This window comes from Rhinolophus ferrumequinum, chromosome 13 (assembly GCF_004115265.2).
Source record: "Rhinolophus ferrumequinum isolate MPI-CBG mRhiFer1 chromosome 13, mRhiFer1_v1.p, whole genome shotgun sequence".
NCBI classification, from domain to species: Eukaryota; Metazoa; Chordata; class Mammalia; order Chiroptera; family Rhinolophidae; genus Rhinolophus; species Rhinolophus ferrumequinum.
In genome coordinates this window covers 33133237-33148400 of record NC_046296.1, presented here as the reverse complement: position 1 = coordinate 33148400, position 15164 = coordinate 33133237, and positions in this window count along the sequence as shown.

Sequence of the window (15164 nt, the reverse complement as noted above, 5' to 3'; positions counted from 1 at the left end):
ATATATAAATATGAAAATTTAAGCACAAACTCACTACCATGGCCCTGATCATTATTTAAATGCTTCTTTTTTCTGATTCACCAGCTGTAAAATATTGCGTTATATTTTATTTCCATTATTTTCCTTCTTCCTGCCTGGGAGACCAGGAAACTAAACCAGCCAGGGTGTATCTTATATGACCATAAGATACAAGGGGCAAGATTGTTTTTCGCTCAGAACTCAGGTAAACTCAAATGTTAATATTATTTGAAAGGTATCTCTGAAGAGTATGTGCGAGAAATTTTTATTTTCTACCTTATTTTCTATTTTCTACCTTGTTTTTTTCTAGCTATTCATTGAAAATGTATTCCTTTGATAATGAGTATAAAGCAATTACAAACTATTTTTTTTACTTTTAATGAGTTGATCTTTGATAGTACTGGCACAGGTGTGTAAGTAGAGAAAAGGGTCCAAACAGGTCCTTGGACCTGAACATGGAGAGCCTAAGACAGGAATACAGAGAAGGATATACAGCCAAGGCTTGGGGATTCCACGGAGACCAGAGCACAGAGCAGCATGCCAATGGAGCAGACAAGACCCTAGAAAGAAGGGCTTGCAGGCCGCTGGTTCTCATGAGCTCCTGAGGCAAGGCAGGCTTTCTCAAGGCAGAAGGATGAACAGATTTTTTTTTTTTTACTACTGCCAAGGTGTTTCCTTACTGTTATTTTTTCTTCTTGACTGAATTATTTATTCACATCCTAAAATGTGCCTTTGTAATTATAATATTACTTTATTCATTTGTTCCATAAATATTTATTGAGCACTTTCTATGTACCAAGCATTGTTGTAAGCACCAGGATACAGTATTAAACACGACAGACGCAGTTTAACTGTTATGAAGAAATGAAACGAAGGGTAAAGACAGACGGGATGTGTGGGAGCAGAGGGAACCTCTCTCACATATAGCAGGTCAGAGAAGACTTCTCTGATGAGGTGACATTGGGACGGAACCTGGATGAAATGAGACATGCAAATATCTGGGGGAATGGTTTTTCTAGACTGAGTGAAGAGAAAGTAAAGAGGTGCTAAGATCTGAGCATACTGGATGTGTTGAAAAAAGAACAAATCCAGTGTGGCTGGAGTGAGGGAGAGATGGTAAGAGATATGACTGGAGAGAAACCTAGAAGCTGGCTCTCATAGGCCAAAGTAAGAATTTAGGATTGTGTTACCGGTATGAGGAAAAGTAGCTGGGTTTGCTATGACTTATATTTTAAAGGAATCACAACTTGTTGTTCGGAGAATAGATTGGCTAGGGATGTTGGAAGCAAGAGTGAAAGCTGAGACCGGTTGGAGGTTATTGCAATAGTCTAGGTGAGAGGTGCTAGGGGTTCTAAGATAGAGGTAATGGAGTTGGTGAACAGCTGTCAGTTTCTAAATAATTTTTTAGGCTAGAGCTGACAGAATTATCTGATGTATTAATTGTGGCATGTCAGGGAGAAAAGAGGAGGAATCCAGGATGACTCTTAGGTTCTTGGCTAGTGCCTTTTACTGCATTTTGGGACTGGGGGAAGGGCAGGCTTGGAAAAGAAAATTAGAAGCTCAGATTTCTTAAGTCTGACATTAGGTGTCCAAGCAAAGATGTTGAGTTGGAAGTTGAATATATTAGTTTGGAGTTCAGGGCAGAGAACCAGATTGGAGATTTTATTTTAGAATCACCAGCATATAGATTTAGTATTTATAGCCACAGCCTGGATGAAATCACTGAGGGAGTGACTGCAGGTGGAGAAAAAAGAGGCTCTTTCACAAGGGGAAACTGGGAAGATGAGAAGGAGTGGCCAGAGAATGGGGGAAGAGAACCAGATGGGTTCAGGGTTCTGGAAGCCAGACGAAGAAATTGTTCAAGAGCTGTTTCCATTAACTATGTCAAATGCTCCTAAAAAGTCTAGTAAAATGAAGACTAAGAATTGATCTGCAGTTATGTTCTGGCACTTGGTAAACTCCCAAGTGCCGAAGGTGCATAAAAAGCCACTGAAAGCAATCCCAGCACCATCTCTCCCTGGACTATTCCTCCGTGACATTGACAGGGTTGAGATCTGTCTTTAAGTGAGTAAGGACTAGTCGGATGGTAGCTGGAGGTTCCACAGGTTGTCATAATTCCTTGTATGGTCAGGTATTCCTGAGATTGTTCTAAGGATTAAATGGTATGGTTAATACATGCAAAATATGAGGCCCAGGATCTGAAGCAGTGTCACCCATAATGTCAGCCTTAGCAATGATTGTACCCCCAGTAAGTCTCATTTAATTTTCAGCTCTCATTTCAGGCTGTTGCTTAGCAGTGTTTCAAAGATAAGCATTAAATTTTTTGGAAATGACTGAAAGTAATCACAACATATTAGAACTAAAAGGACTATCGAGATTAATTACTCCTTCCTCTTCACTTGATAGATAAGAAAGCAGAGATCCAGTAGGATTAGGTAACTTTCTCAAGGTCCCCCACCAGATTAGTGACAGGACTCAGACCAGAATACAGGTCTTCCAGTGCTGAGTCCTTTCGAAGCAGTTATGTTAAAGCTCATGGTTAGGGCATTGAGCATTCCACGTCAGGGGATCTATTTGAGATAACTGAAGCTTGTTCCTTTTAACAACCCAAACTTAGTAACAATCATTATCATCATCATTACCACTCTTCATTAAAATCTTCTGCTAATTAAAACACTTCTGCACAATGGAGTTATTTTAGTCTAGAAGATTTGAAATCCTTAAAGTCAGCTTTTCATGTTACCTTATTTCTTTACCAGCGGCTTTAAGCTTTGAGCAGTCCCTTTGACTTGTAATACAAGTGACAACTTCCTCTGATAGTGTTACAATATTGTTAAATTGATCACTTGATATTTCCTGAAAAGTCAGAAATGTAAGGAGTTAAGAACAGCAACAAGCACATAATTCTGCATCTAAGAGCATCCATGATTACAAGAGTGCAGTTATTATACATTACACATACATGTAGAATTGTAAATGTATTACTACGGAACTGTCAGTGCACAACACAGATCTGAAACTCATGGAGAAAGCAATCTTAAATGAGTGTCATCTTTCCTTCAGCAGTTCAGAGTGGAGCTCATATATATTTAGTTACTAAAATAATTGTATCTCTGTAGCATCTTTTCATAGAGAAATTCTGAACATCACTTCATTAGATACCGAAACACTCCTATGAGAGATGAAAAATCAGATACTATTATTCCTCTTCTATAAATCAGAAAACTAACATCCACAAATGTTAATATACCAAGAGGACATATATGAACAGGAACAAAGTCCTTTTCTCCCTTCTCCTTCTCACTAGGCAATCTTTTAGACTCATCCAAGAGTCTGAATCTAGCCCTCAGTATTTTCAGCTGTTTCAGGAATAGAGACTGCCAGAAAATAAAGCCCACTGATTCCTGATGCACACAAATCCACCCTCGACTTTTCCCATCACTAGTGACCACAGGTTTAGCCTCTGCCTGCCTCTAAGGTCATGTGGTCTCTGTTGCTACAACAACCATGAATCTGTCACCTTTCACTATTAAATGTAAAATGCCAGTCACTTACATTTTGTTCAATATTGTGAGAACAACTGAGCTGTGCATGTCTAGGAAGTGGAGTAGCAAAGGATTCCTTCTTGCCCTATCTAGATTTTGGTGCCTGTGAGTGACGAGAGACATTATTGGATGTTGGGCATGTAGGATGTTCTAGAGGAAAAGCTAACATCTGTATTTATTCAATTTATACAGATTTTAATCTGTATTTATACAGATTTATACAGATGTAATTATAGGGTAGATGGGAGGATTAAAATGAAAGGAAGTAATACGTGTGAAGTGCTTACCAAAGGGTCTTGCACAAAGAAAATATTCAATAAATGTTACTGGTTGTTTATTCGTAAGTTAGCTGGTAGAATTTGGGAAGAGCTATTAATTGTAAGCATGAATACTGTTTATAAGACTTAAATCTCACAATAAGGTTACAAGAAGATTATCATTTTCCCCATTCCACCGGTGAGAAAAAGGCAGACTTAGAATTTGACAATGGTTTCTCTAATTTTAGCAAGCTCGTTCGTTTGTTCATTCATTCATTCACTCATTCATTCACAAATACTTATTAAGCACTAGGCACTGAGCTAGGCAAAGAGGTGAACAAGACAGACCTGGTCCCTGCTCTCATATGTCTTTGAGTCCAGGGAGGTTTCTAAACAGGTGAAACCCAAATGTCATGATGTCCCAAAGCCTGCCCTCATTCTTGCCCTGCCACCTTGAATGCAAACCTCTGCTCTTCTCTTTATCCTCCTAATATGAATCCACACCAGGAAGAAAAGGATATTTTATTGAAGAAGGTATAGGAGAAGGAGTTTATACTTCACCATACACAGAATTCCTCTCCAAAATTCCCCCATAAACATCTGTGTCCTCCCCACCACATCAGTCCTTAAGCTAGTCAACCCACTCCACTGTACCCCCAGTCTCCCAGTGCAGGGAGAGGCGACCGGCTCAGGGTCTGCCCTGTCAAATGGCTCTCTATGGCTCTTCTTTCCTTATACATACCATTTAAGTCTTATAACAGGTGTCAAACAAAGGTCCTCCTATTAGCAAGATACCCCCTCCTGAAAGATGGCCAGGAGATTACGAATACATATTTTTTTCTTCTGGTCCCATAAGTAAACAGGCAGATCTACTGGGTATGATCCCGTGATAGAGGAGCACATAGGAGGGACTTAGAACAGACTTAGGGCAGCAGGGCAGGTGTCCTGGAAAAAGGAACATCTAAAGTGTGGGGAATGATATGGTTGCCTCCTCAATATCCATTGTTCAGCTCTTGGTAACTATCCTACTTTGGTGGTGGAGGTTGGAGTGGGGGGTTACTCACTTCTATATGAAGCCCAAATACTTTGTGGGAAACAATTCCAGCCCCAACTCCTGAAATCAAGTATAAGGTAAATAGCATAATTTCATCCCCCCAGCCACAGTTATTGGTTCAAGGGTTAGCAAGCTGAGCTTACGCTGAGCCAGTAAGAATGAAAAAAATGTGGTTTTCAGGAGGCAGAGAGGTCTGGAAAAGAAACACTTGTCGTCTTTAATGGACAAGAATAAGGCTTCATCCCTACCGTTGGACCACATGCCTCACCAGGAAGGATACGTTGCCCCACACACTAAAGAGCTAAAAAGAAACTGAACCTTTCGTTACTTAGTAGAGCTGCTGAAATACAGCCTCAGTGATGTGAGCCTCTCTTGTCTAAGGCAGTTTGGCTTAGTTATTCACAATCAAATCCAATCTAACTGATGCAGATGAGATCAGAACAATGAGTAGCCAATAGCCTAGAGAAGGGGGTAGGCAAGTTCATTCATTAAATGACTCAGTTTGATTTTCAAGACAAATACAAAAACAGGATGACTCCTACATACTCTTACTAGCCAGATAACAACATGAAGAGATCTGCTTTATAATCAACGCCTGCGCACGTGCACACACACACACCCCATACTCACCAATTTCCAAAAGTTAAAATGATTAGGGACTATTTAATGTGACTTTTAAAAAGAAAACTTGGTACCTTTGTGAGAACATTTTAAAGATGATAAGATGATTCAAATAGGTGGAGAAATAGAGACAATTCCAAGGTGAAAAGACTTAATAACATTACAATGTACCAAACAATTGAATTTGAGTGTAATTGAATGTATAGATTTAATTCTATTCTGATCTTGAAGCCCATTAATTATTTTCAATCCACAAAATTATTCTAAAATATATGTATAAAAATTATAAGAGTACCATCAACAGGGAGTATAGAAAAGCAATGAAAATGTTCTACCAATATCAGCCATTAAAACCTACTACATAAATCAATATGTAAAATATTACTGAGATATTTTATAGTCTCTTTTTCATACTAACCCTTCTAAATCGGGTGTGTATTCACCGAATTCAGATGTGTGGCTGGTGGCTATTTTATTAGTGCAGCTGTGTGCAGATAAGCTTGTCCTTATTTTTATGACTTAGTATGTTCCTGTCTAAGAGAAAGTGCCTCTCCTGGGTTAGACAACTGAAATGAGAATCTCTGTTCTTTGAAAGTAAGCTTGCCAGATAAAATATAAGACATCTAGTTAAATTTGAATTTCAGATAAACAACAAATAAATTTTTTAGTATAAGTATGTCCTCCTCCCACCAAATAATAATAATAATAATAATAATAATAATAATAATAATAATAGAATAAGGATGAAAATAGGTTAATAGAACTAAAGAAAGAGACTTACAAAGGCCTCGCTACTTACAGAAGCATTTGTGTGGAACAAATTGAACTATAATATATATATATTAAATACACACACATACATTTTAAAATATATGTATCTAGTACAAAATAGTTTATTAAAATATAAGAAGGAAGGTGTGTGGCAGACACTTCTAATTGGTCTTTCTCAATATCCTTCTCCCTTGCTGTTTTCTACAGCAGAAGAATTAAATAGAAGCAGAAAAATGAAATACTTTCCCAGCCACCATTACAGGTAGAGGTGACCCTATGAGGCAGTTCTGGCTGAGATATAAGTGAAAACCTGGTGGGTTTCTGAGAAAAAAAATTTTTTCCCTAATAAAAGGAACTGGTGTGATTCTCATTGCCCTTCCTTCCTGCTTTGAATATAGCACTCTTCCTGCTTTCAATACAGATGTGATAACTTGAGGTTCAGCAGCCGTCTTGGAACCAGATGATATGCATAAGGGAAAGGCCAAGAGAACGTCAGAGCCCTAGCATCACTGAGACACTGAAATGATGCCAGAGGCTAATATATTAATACTATATTGATCATTAATTTGCTTTTAAATTTTTTTTGCATCTTATGATGTTTTTATATCTTGAAAATCTTGCTGGCCAGGTAGAGACTGCCCTCCTAGAGATAGTTAATACCTAACAATAATAAATAACTTACTTGGGAAGCAGACTTCTCATATGGAAGCCAACCATCCACTTTATTTAACTCACACAAACCAACATGTCCCTAACCCTAAATCATCTAGGGCCAGGTACCAGGCAACTAGAAACCACCTTTATAGCCCAAAGACCACCAGAATTATTCAAACTAGCCAACCCCGAGTGGTTTACTCTGCTCTGCTTTTCCTTTCCTATGGAAACCCAATAAAGGCTCTGTCCTCAGCTTTCCCTAGCTCTTGCTTTGGACCAAAACCTTATGCTTCTCCTGTGGTCCTGTGTGGCATGACATGCCCTCTTCAATCAGGCAATGTGAGTAATAAATTCTTTTTGCAATGGTATTGATCTCTCCATATTGTCATTTAGTCACCTCTGTAAACTAAAAAGCCACATGTACATTTCAGGACAACTAGCAACCTGGGCATCTTGTAAAGTGAGAAGAATAAACCCCTCTTTGTTTAAGCTGCTATTATTTGGATTTTTGTTACTTGCAGTCACATAATCGTAACTGATACAAGAAATATTTGATAAGAGGTATTGGAATTAGTGATAGCAATTTTAAAGTAGCTAAATATTTTATATACTCCAGATGGACTAATGAGTTATTTTTTGTGAGAAAAGAACAGAACGTTGAATAAGATTTAGCAGATCAGATAGGAAGAAGTTTTTTTTCTTAAAACTTTACAAGGAATCATAAAGAAGAAAGTGATAGGCATATATAAATTTTAAAATTCTGAACAATAAAAAACAGCAAAACATAAGAAAAAATATAGAAAAAGTCTATCAAATATTCTATATTCTACAGAATATAGAAAAGTATATATTAAATATGACAGACTGTAGGGTCATAAATAAAACATAAAAGGATCTTACTCAAATGTATTAGCTATATTTCTTTACTCTGATAGATAAATGGGCCAAGAATATGAACAAGCAATTCCCCCAAGGAGAAATAGAAACAGTAAATAAACACCTGAGAAAATGTTCAGTCCTGGTAGTGATCAAAGAAATGCAAATTAAAGCAAACTTGAAATATCATTTGACACCTACTAAATTAGCATTTTTAAAAATGATAGGCTGGCAAGGTGACACTGATACTGGCACACTCATTCATTTCAAGTGGTGCTACAAATTAGTACTACCTTTGAGAAAGCACTATGACAAGCACAGAGAAACATTCTTGCCTTTTGACCCAGTAATTGTAGTTTTTGCAGTTAGCACTAAGGAGAAGAATTCAGTAGAAGCAAAGAGACTCAGCACTGTTCCTCAGAGTCTTAGCAATTCTATTAAATTCAATTAACATATATTTTACACCTTACACCTGCCAAGTAGAGGCAACAACAGGGAATCAGAAATTAGTAAGACACTTCATCTGACCTCAGGGGGCTCACAGACTGGCAGCGGAGTCAGGTAGTCACTTACTGCACTATTTTGTAATGTAAACAAATACATTACAAAATAGTGCAGTAAGTCCAGCAATAAAAACACAGATAAAGTCAGATGGGCTAGATTTTGATGATGGGGATGGGTGGGGTAGGTGAGCAGAGAGCAGTCAAGATCGAGAGAAAGCTTATTATGGGGAAAGGGTGAACCTACAGGTAAAAAGGTAGAGTTAAAATAGGGACAGTGAGTAGTCCAGCACCTGTGGGAATCTCTGTGGGAACAGAGATTCCAGGAGAAAGTTTGTGGAAAATCAAGCTCTGTGGCAGAGTGAAAAGAGAGCTTTATTGCCCTTGTTTGACATGTATAATAGCAAGAAATGGACGATTCTTAAATCACCAACATTGGAAATATCTCTCTATGAATTGTGATACACAGTGACCTTTATTCCACCAGAAGAATGAAAATGATGAAAAGCATATGATACTTGAAGACATTTACGATATGCAGGCAGGATAACTTGGGGGAAAGCAGTTCTGGCCTTGACAACCCTAAGCATTGCTCCAAAATTCACCTTTGCTTCTTTTTTCCCTCAACATTTTGCTATTGAAATATAATTCACATACTATAAAGTCCACCCACTTAAAGTATACAAGTCAATGCTTTTAATATATTCACAAGGTTGTGCAACAATCACCACTATCTAATTCCAGAATATTTTCATCACCTGAAAAAGGAACACATTGACAGTCACTGCCCATTCCTTCCAGCCTATGGCAACCGCTACTCTACCTCTTGCATCTGTAATACTTACCTGTTCTTCACCTTGCCCTTCGGAAGGCTCCCAAACCCCTTGCTGTTCTCCCCAGGCCCGGAGAAGCACGGGCAACACCTATTCAATGCTCTGGCCCCAGTGCGGATACTGGCCCTCCCCAGAGTGCAGCTGTTTGAACACAAGCAAGCACCACTCTTTTAGAGGCTCAAACATAACACAGGAAATTAAATATAGACTCACGCAAAACTAAAATATCTGTTAAAAGAACAGGTAGCTTGCTCTGTGGGGTTTTCAAGGTCACCATCCGAACCTGAACTCCTCCTCCCTGAGGTGAGCACCATCTTAGCTCCCACTTTCCAGCTTCCCTCCTTGATATCTAAAGGCAAGAGAGCAGGGCCAGTGAAAAAAACAGTGTGAGGGGAGCACAAGGACGCAGTAGGAAGAACACCTTCCTGGAGTAACACACGCAAAGGAAATCTGGTGGTGCATTTTCAGTTTCCACTCTGGCACTTGCAGAGTGTGGTTTGTGTGGTGGCTTGGTCTCTGGCCACCTTCACTAAGTTCATTATCTCTCTTCCTCTCCAGCCTTATCTCCTGCAGGACACTGTTTTGTTCCTTTCCCAGGGACATTGAGTGTAAAAGCTGCAGTTCTCTCTGGAAATGACCACAGATGAGTTTCCCTGCAAGTTGTGTTTGCTGTGCTTTCCTGACTATCTAAGGAGGACACTGCATATTTGACCTTTTTGTCACCACAGCACATTCTCTTTGGCAGTCTCAGTGTTTAGAAAACTTTACTTCACTCTTCACAAACAAACTGTAGCAGCGATTCATCACCCTGTTTCTCCCAGTCTTCTGATACACCGTGAAGACAGTGGTGAACCATAATATCGTGTTGAAAGTGCAGACGCAGAGGCAGTCGGTGGTGTATTAGGAAGAGCACTGACCAGGAGTCAGGATAAGTGGGTTTGGGTGTAACCTCTCCGTGCTCACTTCCCTCGTTGGTTGAGTGAGAGTTGGAATAGAAAAAGGCCTCAGCAGTTCCTGCTAGATTGAAATTCCATAGTTTTTCTAAATTAAGGTGAGGACCAGGTCTCATTGTTTAGCAGATGTTTGTCTCAGGATCCTTGTGAGAGAGAAGAGGAAGGGAGAGGAAGGAGATTTGAGGGAGGGACAAGAAAGGAGGGAACATAGGAGAAAGGAAGAGAAGGTTCAGGAGGTGATGGAAGGGAAGCGGAGGGAAGGTACAAGAGGGGAGAGGTGGGGACAAATGGAGGGAGGCAAGGGAACCGATGGGGATGAGAGGAGAAGGGAAAAGAGGGAAGGGGACTGGAGAGGAGGGGATGCATACAGAGGAGGAGAGAAGAGGGGAATGGAGGGGGCAGGAGGGGGAAGAATGGCAAATTATCAAGAAGAAGACGGAAAGAAGATGGGAAGAATGAAACTAACATTTCCAGTGTCCTACCAGATATCAATTCTCCAAACCATCTTCAAGGTAGGTACTGATAATGCTCTTTCGCCCGTGAGGACCTGAAGTTTTAGATTCTTTGGGACCCTCTCCTGTATGAGGAATAAGCAACCCCACGTCCCCCATGGGATTCTGATGCAGTTGGACAGGCTTTGAGACAAGCTGCTCCAAGTAATTTGTTCCAAGTTTCACTGAGTTAATTATGGTGCTGAAATTCATACCCAGGCCTATCCAGTTCTGAGAACTGTGTTGCTTCCACTCTACTATGCTGAGAGAAGAAAGCACAAAGAGAAGTGAAGAAAGATTTCAGAGTGGCTACATCTCCATGAATGTAATAAAAAAAATGGGCTATGAAACCCTCTCAATGAAATCCACTGTCAAAAAAAAAAAAAAAAAAAAGGAGGAAGGAAAAAGTGGGCTGAGTTACGTAAAATCTATTCAATTCAAGGAACATATTTAAGATAAAATCTCAAAGGCATTCTAGGTACAATAGACCTTTTCCATAGCTACCACGTCTCCCTCTGCACTGGGCTAGCAATAACTCTTACTGCTTATCCTTTAATAGGGATCTATATTTAACAATTATGCTTTTTATTTCATAGCACGTTCACAATCTTGATATCACTTTCACATTCATCATATTTCTTTTGACTCTTAAAATAATAATAATAATAATAATAATAATAATAATAATAATAATAATAATAGGTAGGAGTTCAAATAAAGGTTTTTGAATAAGACCTCAGTTTGATTGGCCCTGCCCTTATGAGCCGTATGACCTTAGGCTGGTTAATTAACCATGCTGCGATTTCATCTCTGTCCTTGAAGATGGGGACAATTAAAGCGCCTACCTCAGGGCTGTGGTGAGCATCCAAAAAGATAACAAACACCTGTTGACTATGGCCTAGCACATCGTAAGTGCTCAAGAAATGTTAACCAGTATTATTTTTCATTTTTCAGAAAAATTATCTGACATTTGAAAATAGGCAGAAAGATTATGGATCTTCTTTCAGTGCAATTCTGGGCTTGATTTTTCTATTGACTTGACAGCTCTGTAGGTGCAGAGGCTCAATTGAAAGTTTGTGTTTGGTGAAGAAGCAAATAATTTCTGTCCAATAGAGCAGATAAGCACAAACATTGCAGTTTACTGTCCTGTTGAGCATTAACCAGTTCTGTATCTAACTTGACATCTTATACTTTTCAAAAATTAAGTTGTACACACTTAATACACACACACATACACAATCTCTAATACTCTATGGACCAGTTTTAACATCCTAATACTCCCCTAAATAAACAAAATCTTTGGCATGCATTCATATTATATTTGCATGAGAGATATGATTTTACCCTTTAGAAAATTATACTTGAATGTATTAGAAGCTAATACAGATAGGCCTGCTCAATTTACTTGAAGGACTCTGAAACTCAAAGAGATGTGGACTCACCCAGAGTTTGGAACAGAATTTGGTTTTCTCAAATTCCAGTCCAATACATTTTTTGGTTCTGTCTTATGCCTTTGCCCAAATGATACACAAATATAGAAAAATAACAATAAAGAATAGAACACAAAAGAATGGAAGGCCATACTCTTCCGGCTGGCTTCAGCAGTTTCCAGACTATCTTCACAGCATCACTCACTCGAAGAGGAATGTGAGAAACACCTTGTGAAGCTGCTTTCTAAATGTTCTCCTTCTCTAAATGATGTGCAGACCCAAAGAGGAAAAAGGGACACTCTTTAAAGACAGCAAATGTGTAAAGAGATGGGGTGAGGAATCCAATAGTTCACTAACCTGGTTAATGGGAAATCAAAACTATTCTGTGCAAAATAAATGTGATCTATATTGATTAGATAGAGGGAGATTGGGTTGAATCTATCTTGGAATTTGAGGGAGACTCAGCATCTCTGAAAACTTTATATTCTCTTTTCTGGGCCCAAGAGGAACATAAGCCTTCAGAATTAGAAGGGTAATCGAGAGGAAACCCTGTGTCCGTGGGTTGAATTCATTGTTATGCTCTGGATGGGGATACCAGTTCAGGCATGACCTTGAATTTCTAAATTGATTTGGGGATAGTAAATCGCCATCGGGATGGTGAGGAGAACAGAGGATTGGGGGGTGGTGCGGGGAGAGGTAAGCAAAAAGAAGAACACAAGGAAGTAAATTGTTCACTTTCCAGACACTGAGATTCCAAATAATCCTTAAATGGCCAGAAAAAACTTTAAGTGAAAATATAATCATTTTATTTTGCCGAGTAAAGATATTAGGGGGAAAGTTATCATCTACTGTCACCAACACATCATAAAATAATGGACATTTAATTTCTGAAAAAACAGAAAAGATGTAAATTTCACAGTTTTTAAAAATTGAATAAATTTGGTTTTATGAAAACTTCCTCTATTGACTTTATTTCTCCCATTGCACCATGGTCCTTTAGAAATGTCACCACTGACATGATGGGGAACCACTGACTTAAGTGAGGTTCAAGGTCAATGAGCAATCACTGACAAGTTTCCCAAGCCTGTACTTCTCTACATGTCTATGACCAAGTAAAGCTCTCCAATAACTATAATAACTATTCTCTACAAGGATATTGAAACGTGTAGGTGAATACGTGACCTGAGATACCTGGCATTAAAATTTACCTAGAATTTTTCCCACTCATTAACCAGTTATAAGACTAGGCATACCAAAAAAAAAAAAAAAAAAAGGTAAGATACCTGAAAATAATAAATAAATGAACGTGTGTGTGTGTGTGTGTGTGTGCGCATGTGTGTATATAATGCATAAGGAAGAAATTAGTGGATCAAAATAATTTTCATATGTAAATTAGTATATAGTACCTACTGAAACCAGTGACTAAGACATCTAGTATCATGGTTACATTACATAGAACACAAAGTAGAATTTCCTTACATTTTACTGTAAATTGTTTTTAAAATAGGTATTTTTTAAAGAATTAAGATTATAAGGCACAAATAACAGAGACAATTGAAAAAAAACATTTAGTCTACCGAAAACAAAATCAAGCAAGGCAGATGATATCAAGCATTATTCACATTTACTGCTGAACCAATTTATTCAGGAATAACACCCACGAGAAGGAGAATATATTTTGAAAATGGAAATGTGAATAATTTCCTTAGATGGCTTAATTCACATGAAGAGGAAAATCTGCTCACAGAGAATACGGACAGTGATTGGAAACAAACTTGTTAAGGGAGGAGAGAAATATTCTGTGCCAAGGGGGCATTAGCCAGCCAGCAACTGAAAGAAGCGGGGGTGACTGGGACATATGTCATAGGCCACTGGATACCATTGTAAGAAATTAATAATTTAGGGCCCAGGGGAAGCATTGGGTGACTGGAGTCATACATATAAGCGAATAACAATAAGGACTAAGTGTTCTGTCATTTAATTGACCTCCAGGTTCCTGGAGGACAGTAAACAGGGACTCAGTGCTTGACTCACTGGATAAACAACAACAATGTAAGAGGAATCATTATGGTTCCAATTTGGAACTCTAGCTCTGCAGGGGGCAGCCACATAATCCACTCGAGTCAAAAAATAAGAAAACTCAGTTAACAGCTGTCCTCCCCACTACCTCCTCTGATGAGGAAAAGAAGCAGAATTTTCTCCCACACACTCCTTAAGCCATGGGGGTGTCCTTTGAGCTTTTGAACAGCAGTCAGGAAATAAGGCTGTTCAGTAAGCTGATATTGTGAGCCACACAGGTCCCATGAAGAGCTTAAGTGGAAAATAATACTAGTGGCTAGATTTGAATTCTCAATAAAACCAAAGTTACTCTTCCGACTTAGTGCTAGTAGAAATTGCCATATTTTAAATAAATACTATATAATATTTGGGATTTAGAATAAGATTCAAAATCTTATCTTTTGATGCAACAAGCAGTCTTTTCTGGTACTCGGGCGGATTGAAAATCTTATCTTTTGATGCAACAGTCAAGCTTTTCCTGGTACTCAGGACAAGCAAAGGAAGTTGGTACCAAGCTTCCTGGACAAGAGAACGTCCACCCAACACGCTCCTCTTGGAAACATCTTGAAAACAATTTCCCTTGATTATGGCAGTCAGAGCCCATCATGGTCTAAAATCCTGTGCACTGTTGGAGATATGTCCCCAAGTAGAAGGAAATACCCAATGACCCTGATTTATTTGAATTTTAATTAAAAGGTTGCAAATACTCCTGACATTTTTGCTTCAAGATACACTTCAGCTGAACTCATGTTAGTCTTTCACTTATAGGGATAGTCTCTGAGAAGAGGTGGGGACAGCAAGAGAGAGGAGTTGGGAGATGTGGCTTCACTCTGCCTGTTACAGCAGCCAGCTGTGTGTTGATCGTGGTCATGCGATTTCACTTACCTTCTCTGAACTTTAATTTCCTTAGCTAGATAATAAGGGTCTTTTCTAGTTTCAAAATAATAATCTGTGTGACTGGGCAGAAAGTTTGAATAGGTCTCTTGCCCAAGAATAAAATGGCTATATCTTTCCGTTGTTGAAATGATCATGATAACTAGATTTAAAAACCCTTGGCTGGTTATTTCACTAACCTTAACCACTTACTGGCTTGACCATGAAGC